The following is a 7,395-nucleotide window of genomic DNA, read 5'->3' on the forward strand; positions in this document are numbered from 1 at the left end:
CGACATAACACAAGTTGTTTTGTCGAGATCCCGAAATAATAAAAAGTGCATCATTAATTAATTTGTTCAAATGCATGATAAAGCACCACTTCTCGTCTCCCAGCTCTTTAGCTCAAGGCAAGGGACCTTGATTTATCTTGCTAACGTTCTAATATATAAACTGGTAATGAGCTCCAAACACACATTTATTTTACTAGGCAAATCAGTTAAGAACAAATTCTTATTTTCAATGACAGCCTAGGAACAATGGGTTAACTGAACAACAGATTTGAACTTGCAACCTTTTGGTTACTAGTCCAACAGACAGATTTGAACACTTTTGGTTACTAGTCCAACGCTCTAACCACTAGGCTACGCTGCCACCCCACAAAGAGTTATGTTAGTATGAAACATAGCAAACTATAAAAATGTACGCGCTAATCCATCGCTGCCACCTCAGCCGTACTGTCAATCTATCATCAATACGTCCACTCTTATTTAAAGAGTTTATCTAGTGATCTTGACAAAACAACTTTTGTTGTCTTCTAAGGAAGTCTCAAGGTTTTGCTCACCTGAGGTAGAGTATCTCATGATAAGCTGTAGACCACACTATTTACCAAGAGAGTTTATCTATATTCTTCATAGCTGTCTATTTACCACCACAAACCGCTGCTGGCACTAAGACCGTACTCAATCAGCTGTATATGGCCATAAGCAAACATAAAAACGCTCATCCAGAGTCGGCGCTCCTAGTGGCCGGGGACTTTAATGCAGGGAAACTTAAATCCATTTGACCTCATTTCTACCAGCATGTTAAATGTGCAACCAGGAGGACACATCTCTAGACCACCTTTAACTCCACATACAGAGACGCTTACAAGCCAAAATTAAACCAGGAAGCACCAGTGACTCAGTCAATAAAAAAGTGGTCAGATGAAGCAGATGCTGAGCTACAGGAATGTTTTGCGAGCACAGACTGGAATATGTTCCGTGATTCTTCTGATGGCATTGAGGAAGACACCACATCAGTCACTGGCTTCATTAATAGGTTCATCAAAGATGTCATCCCCACAGTGACCGTATGTACATACCCCAACCAGAAGCCATGGATACAGGCAACATCCGCACTGAGCTAAAGGGTAGAGTTGCCGCACAGAGTTACACATGGAAAAAAACAAGCGTACAGTCAATAACACAATAGAAAAAAAGAAAGTCTATATACATACAGTGTGTGCAAATGGCGTGAGGAGGTAAGGCAATAAATAGGCCATAGTAGCGAAGAAATTACAATTTAGCACATTAACACTGGAGTGACAGATGAGCAGATGATGATGTGCAAGTAGTGATACTGGTGTGCAAAAGAGCAGAAAAGTAAAAAAAACAATATGGGGATGAGGTAGGTAGATTGGGTGGGCTATTTACAGATGGACTATGTACAGCTGCAGCGATTGGTTAGCTGCTCAGATAGCTGATGTTTAAAGTTAGTGAGGGAAATGTCAGTCTCCAGCTTCAGCGATTTTTGCAATTTATCGTGACCAGTGAGCTGAGGTAAGGCGGAGCTTTACCTAGCATAGACTTATAGATGACCAGGAGCCAGTGGGTATGGCAACGAATATGTAGCAAGGGCCAGCCGACTAGAGCATACAGGTCGCAGTGGTGGATGGTATAAGGGGCTTTGGTAACAAAACGGATGGCACTGTGATAGACTGGATCCAGTTTGCTGAGTAGAGTATTGGAAGCTATTTTGTAGATGACATCGCCAAAGTCGAGGATCGGTAGGATAGTCAGTTTTACTAGGGTAAGTTTGGTGTCGTGAGTGAAGGAGGCTTTGTTGCGAAATAGCAATTCAATTCTAGATTTGATTTTGAATTGGAGATGTTTGATATGAGTCTGGAAGGAGAGTTTACAGTCTAGCCAGACACCTAGGTATTTGTAGTTGTGCACATATTTTAGATCAGAACCGTCCAGAGTAGTGATGCTGGTCGGGCGGGTGGGTGCGAGCAGTGAACGGTTTAAAAGCATGCATTCTGTTTTACTACTGTTTAAGAGCAGTGGGAGGCAATGGAAGGAGTGTTGTATGACATTGAAACTCATTTGGAGGTTAGTTAAGTCAGTGTCCAAAGAAGGGCCAGATGTATACAGAATGGTGTCGTCTGCGTAGAGGTGGATCAGGGAATCACCCGCAGCAAGAGCGACATCGTTGATATATACAGAGAAAATAGTCGGCCCGAGAATTTAACCCTGGGCTACCCCCATAGAGACTGCCAGAGGTCCGGACAACAGGCCCTCCGATTTGACACATTGAACTCTGTCTGCGAAGTAGTTGGTGAACCAGGCGAGGCAGTCATTTGAGAAACCAAGGCTATTGAGTCTGCTGATAAGAATACGGTGATTGACAGAGTCGAAAGCCTTGGCCAGGTCGATGAAGACGGCTGCACAGTGATGTATTTTATCGATGGTGGTTATGATATCGTTTAGTACCTTGAGTGTGGCTCAGGTGCACCCATGACCAGCTCGGAAACCGGATTGCACAGACGAGAAGGTACGTTGGGATTCAAAATGGTCAGTGATCTGTTGATTAAATTGGCTTTCGAAGACTTTAGAAAGGCAGGGCAGGATGGATATAGGTCTATAACAGTTTGGGGCTAGATTGTCACCCCCTTTGAAGAGGGGGATGACTGCAGCAGCTTTCCAATCTTTAGGGATCTCGGACGATACCAAAGAGAGGTTGAACAGACTGGTAATAGGGGTTGCAACAATGGCGGCGGATAGTTTTAGAAAGAGAGGGTCCAGATTGTCTAGCCTAGCTGATTTGTACATGTCCAGGTTTTGCAGCTCTGCTATCTGGATTTGGGTTAAGGAGAAGCTGCGGAGGCTCGGGAAAGTAGCTTCGGGGGTGCCGGGGTTGGGGAAATTGAAATTTAGGTAACCTGCCTAAATGACTACCGACCCGTAGCACTCACGTCTGTAGCCATGAAGTGCTTTGAAAGGCTGGTCATGGCTCACATCAACACCATTATCCCAAAAACCCTAGACCCACTCCAATTTGCATTTTGCCCCAACAGATCCACAGATGACTCAACACTGCCCTTTCCCACCTGGAGAAAAGGAACACCTATGTGAGAATGGTATTCACTGACTACAGCTCAGCGTTTAGCACCATAGTGCCCTCAAAGCTCATCACTAAGCTAAGGAACTTGGGACTAAACACCTCTCTCTGCAACTGGATCCTGGACCCTGACAGGCCGCACTCCAGGTGGTAAGGGTAGGTAACAACACATCCGCCATGCTGATCCTCAACACTGGGGCCCCTCAGGGGTGTGTGCTCAGTGACTGCATGGCCAGGCACAACTCCAACACCATCATCAAGTTTGCCGATGACACAATAGTTCCGGGCCTGATCACAGACAATGATGAGACAGCCTATAGGGAGAAGGTCAGAGACCTGGCCGTGTGGTGCCAGGACAACAACCTCTCCCTCAATGTGATCAAGACAAAGGAGATGATTGTGGACTACAGGAAAAGGAGGACCGAGCACGCCCCCATTGTCATCGACTGGGCTGAAGTGGAACAGGTTGAGTGCTTCAAGTTCCTTGGTGTCCACATCGCCAACCAACTATCATGGTCCAAACACAATAAGAAAGTTGTGAAGAGGGCATGACAAAGCCTATTCCCCCTCAGGAAACTGAAAAGATTTGGCATGGATCCTCAGATCCTCAAAAGGTTCTACAGCTGTACCATTGATAGCATGACTGGTTGCATCACTGCCTGGTATGGAAACTGCTCGGCCTCCGACCACAAGGCACTACAGAGGGTAATGCCTATGGCCCAGTACATCACTGGGGCCAAGCTTCCTGCCATCCAGGACCTCTATACCAGGTGTTGTCAGAAGAAGGCCCTAAAAATGGTCAATGATTCCAGCCACCCTGGGCATGGACTGTTCTCTACCGCGCGGCAAGTGGTACCGGAGCGCCAAGTCTAGGTCCAAAATGCTTCTTAACTGCTTCTACACACAAAGCCATAAGACTCCTGAACATCTACTCAAAGGGCTACCCAGACCCCTCTTTTACGCTGCTGCTGCTCTCTGTTTATTATATACATGTATGCATAGTAACTCTACCTACACGTACATATTAGCTCAATTACCTTGACTAACCGGTACCCCGTCGCTATTGTTGTTTTACTGCTTCTGTTTAATTTTTTGTTACTTTTATATTCTATTTTTTACTTATCTATTTATTACTTAACACTTTAAAAAACTTCTTAATGCATTGTTGGTTAGGGGCTTGTAAGTAAGCATTTCACTGTAAGGTCTACTTACACCTGTTGTATTCAGCGCATGTGACAAATAAAATTTGATTTGATTTGTGATCACCAGAAAATGATCTTGTGATCTCAACCAAACAACTTTTTCATGTCGTGATAATGAGATAAATAAGTTGTGATCTCGACATAACTAGGGAATGCTTGTTTTATTCATATGTTCTCTCTGGACTTCCATACCTATCGACTTCTTGAAGCAGAGATCTCTTTGTCGGAATTTACCCAGAATGCCCCGCTGACAACGTACAGGCAATGTACACAGTCAGCGTTAATAAGATTCCAATGGAGTTTCCCATCTCCTCAAAAGTACAGTATCTCTGAGGTTAATCTCCCATAAACGAGTTGGCTGACAACTTTATGAAAATGATGCATGTGCATGGATGAGGCAGAAGGCTGGTCAGATAGCTAGCAACAATGACAAGAAGCTGGCATGCGAGGAATCATAGGTGGCTCGTTTCAGCTCAGTGTATCTTGTGTAATTGATACCATGTCTTGTTTTGACTCATGTCATGTCTATGCTAATATGTATAACATACGCTAGCTAGCTAACCAACGACTGTAATGACTAACAATGTTTTAACAAGTGCTCATTGTGCAAATGTGTTTATGATTTTACTAAATATTTGGAGAATAAATAGTTTAGATGTTGTTCGCAATCTAAGCCTACCCTGTCTGTTTTGCCCCATACTTGCGCACACGTCGGTTTTGTTACTATTGACAAAATGCGATAGCAGCCGGGCCTACTGATGTTATCTCATAGAACAAAACGTAGGCTAAGCCTGTGTTAACCTCAGACCGTATTCTCTGTGGTTATCCCAAAACGTTATTCTTTCCCCATTTATTTTCCCCATAGGAATGGCTGAACAAACTAATTTCCATTTTTTAGTACTATATGCTGGCGAACTCTATTTGACTGTATATGAACCAGAAGAAATTAGGGAGTGGGATGTCTTGCTTCCTCTTGCGTTTCTGTGTCACGTCCTGACCATAGAGAGCCTTTATTTTATATGGTGGAGTAGGTCAGGGCGTGACTGGGGGGGTGTTCTAGGTTATTATTTCTATGTGGGGTTCTAGGTTTATTTTCTATGTTGGTGATTTGTATGATTCCCAATTAGAGGCAGCTGGTAATTGTTGTCTCTAATTGGGGATCATATTTAAGTAATGTTTGTTCCCACCTATGTTAATGGGATATTGTTTTGCACGTAGCATCTCTGTAGTCACAGTTTGTTGTTTCATTTGTTTATTGTTTGTTTTGCTAAGTTTCACTATTAAATAATTATGTGGAACTCAACCTCCAGTGCGCCTCCCCAGCCCGGTACGTTGTGTGCCTGCTCCACGCACCCGGCCTCCAGTGCGTCTTCCCAGCCCGGTACGTCCTGTGCCGGCTCCACGCTACAGGCCTCCTGTGCGTCTCCCCAGCCTGGTACGCCATGTGCCAGCTCCACGCACCAGGCCTCCAGCGACGGTCTGCAGTCCAGAGATTCCGGCGACAGTTCCTAGTCCAGAGCTTCCAGCGACTGTTCCCAGTCCAGAGCTTCCGGCGACGGTCCACAGTCCGGAACCTCCAACGAAGGTCCACAGTCCGGAACCTCCAACGAAGGTCCACAGTCCGGAACCTCCAACGACGGTCCACAGTCCGGAACCTCCAACGACGGTCCACGGTCCGGAACCTCCAACGACGGTCCACGGTCCGGAACCTCCAACGACGGTCCACGGTCCGGAACCTCCAACGACGGTCCACAGTCCAGAACCTCCAACGACGGTCCACGGTCCGGAACCTCCAACGACGGTCCACGGTCCGGAATCTCCTGAGACGGTCCACGGCCCGGAACCTCCTGAGACGGTCAATGGTGTGAAACCTCCAGCTCCATGGCCGGAGCCTTCCCCTGCGCCGATGCCCAGTCTAAGCACGGCGTCCAGTTCAGCTCCAAGGCCAGTGTCTTCTTCTGCTTTGGTGCCCAGTCCAGGCACAGCGTCCAGTCCCGCTCCATGGTGGGAGCTTTTCTCTGCGCCGATGCCCGGTCCGAGCACGGCGTCCAGTCCAGCTCCATGGCAGGAGTCCTCCTCTGCGCCGATGCCCAGGCCAGGGTCGGCATCCAGTCCTGCTCCATGGCAGGAGCCTTCCTCGGCATCTAGGTCCAGTCCAGGCACAGTGTTCAGCCTGGGTCCATGGCTGGATCCGCAGGATGAGCGGGTTCTTCGGACCCCACCAGAGCCGCCAACAAAGAGGGTGGATCCTCGAGCTTAGCGGGTTCTTCGTCCCGCAATTGAGCCGCCTCCGATGCTGGCGGATCCGTGGGATGAGCGGGTTCTTCGTCCTGCACCAGAGCCGCCACCGACAATAGACACCCCCTCTAACCCTCCCTTTTGGTTTCAGGTTTTGCGGCCGGAGTCCGCACCTTTGGGAGGGGTACTGTCACGTCCTGACCATAGAGAGCCTTTATTTTCTATGGTGGAGTAGGTCAGGGCATGACTGAGGGGGTGTTCTAGTTTATTATTTCTATGTGGGGTTCTACGTTTATTTTCTACGTTGGTGATTTGTATGATTCCCAATTAGAGGCAGCTGGTAATCATTGTCTCTAATTGGGGATCATATTTAAGTAGTGTTTGTTCCCACCTGTGTTTATGGGATATTGTTTTGAGTTATTGCACATAGCATCTCTGTAGTCACGGTTTGTTGTTTCGTTTGTTTGTTTACTGTTTGTTTTGCCAAGTTTAACTATTAAATAATTATGTGGAACTCAACATACGCTGCGCCTTGGTCCGTCTAAACAAACGAGCATGACACTGTTATAAAATCGATTTTTACTAGTGTTACACAGCTATGACCGGAAGTTACTTTTCGTGGCAGGTTAGGATAATTAACGTTAGTTAAAATGTTCTCCTAATCTGCTATGAAAAGTCACTTACGGTCGTAGCAGTACTCCATCTAGTCACAACCAAAGATTAGCTCTCACAAGATATTTGAGGGACCGCTCTAACAATGGAAATAAATGTCCTCAACGAGGGAAGGCAGACGAGATCAGGTGGGACCATTCTAGCCAATGAGAGGGCAGATACGCATGGGAACGACAGGCACAACTAGGAAGTTTT

The sequence above is a fragment of the Oncorhynchus clarkii genome, chromosome 15 (assembly GCF_045791955.1).
Source record: "Oncorhynchus clarkii lewisi isolate Uvic-CL-2024 chromosome 15, UVic_Ocla_1.0, whole genome shotgun sequence".
Lineage (NCBI taxonomy): Eukaryota > Metazoa > Chordata > Actinopteri > Salmoniformes > Salmonidae > Oncorhynchus > Oncorhynchus clarkii.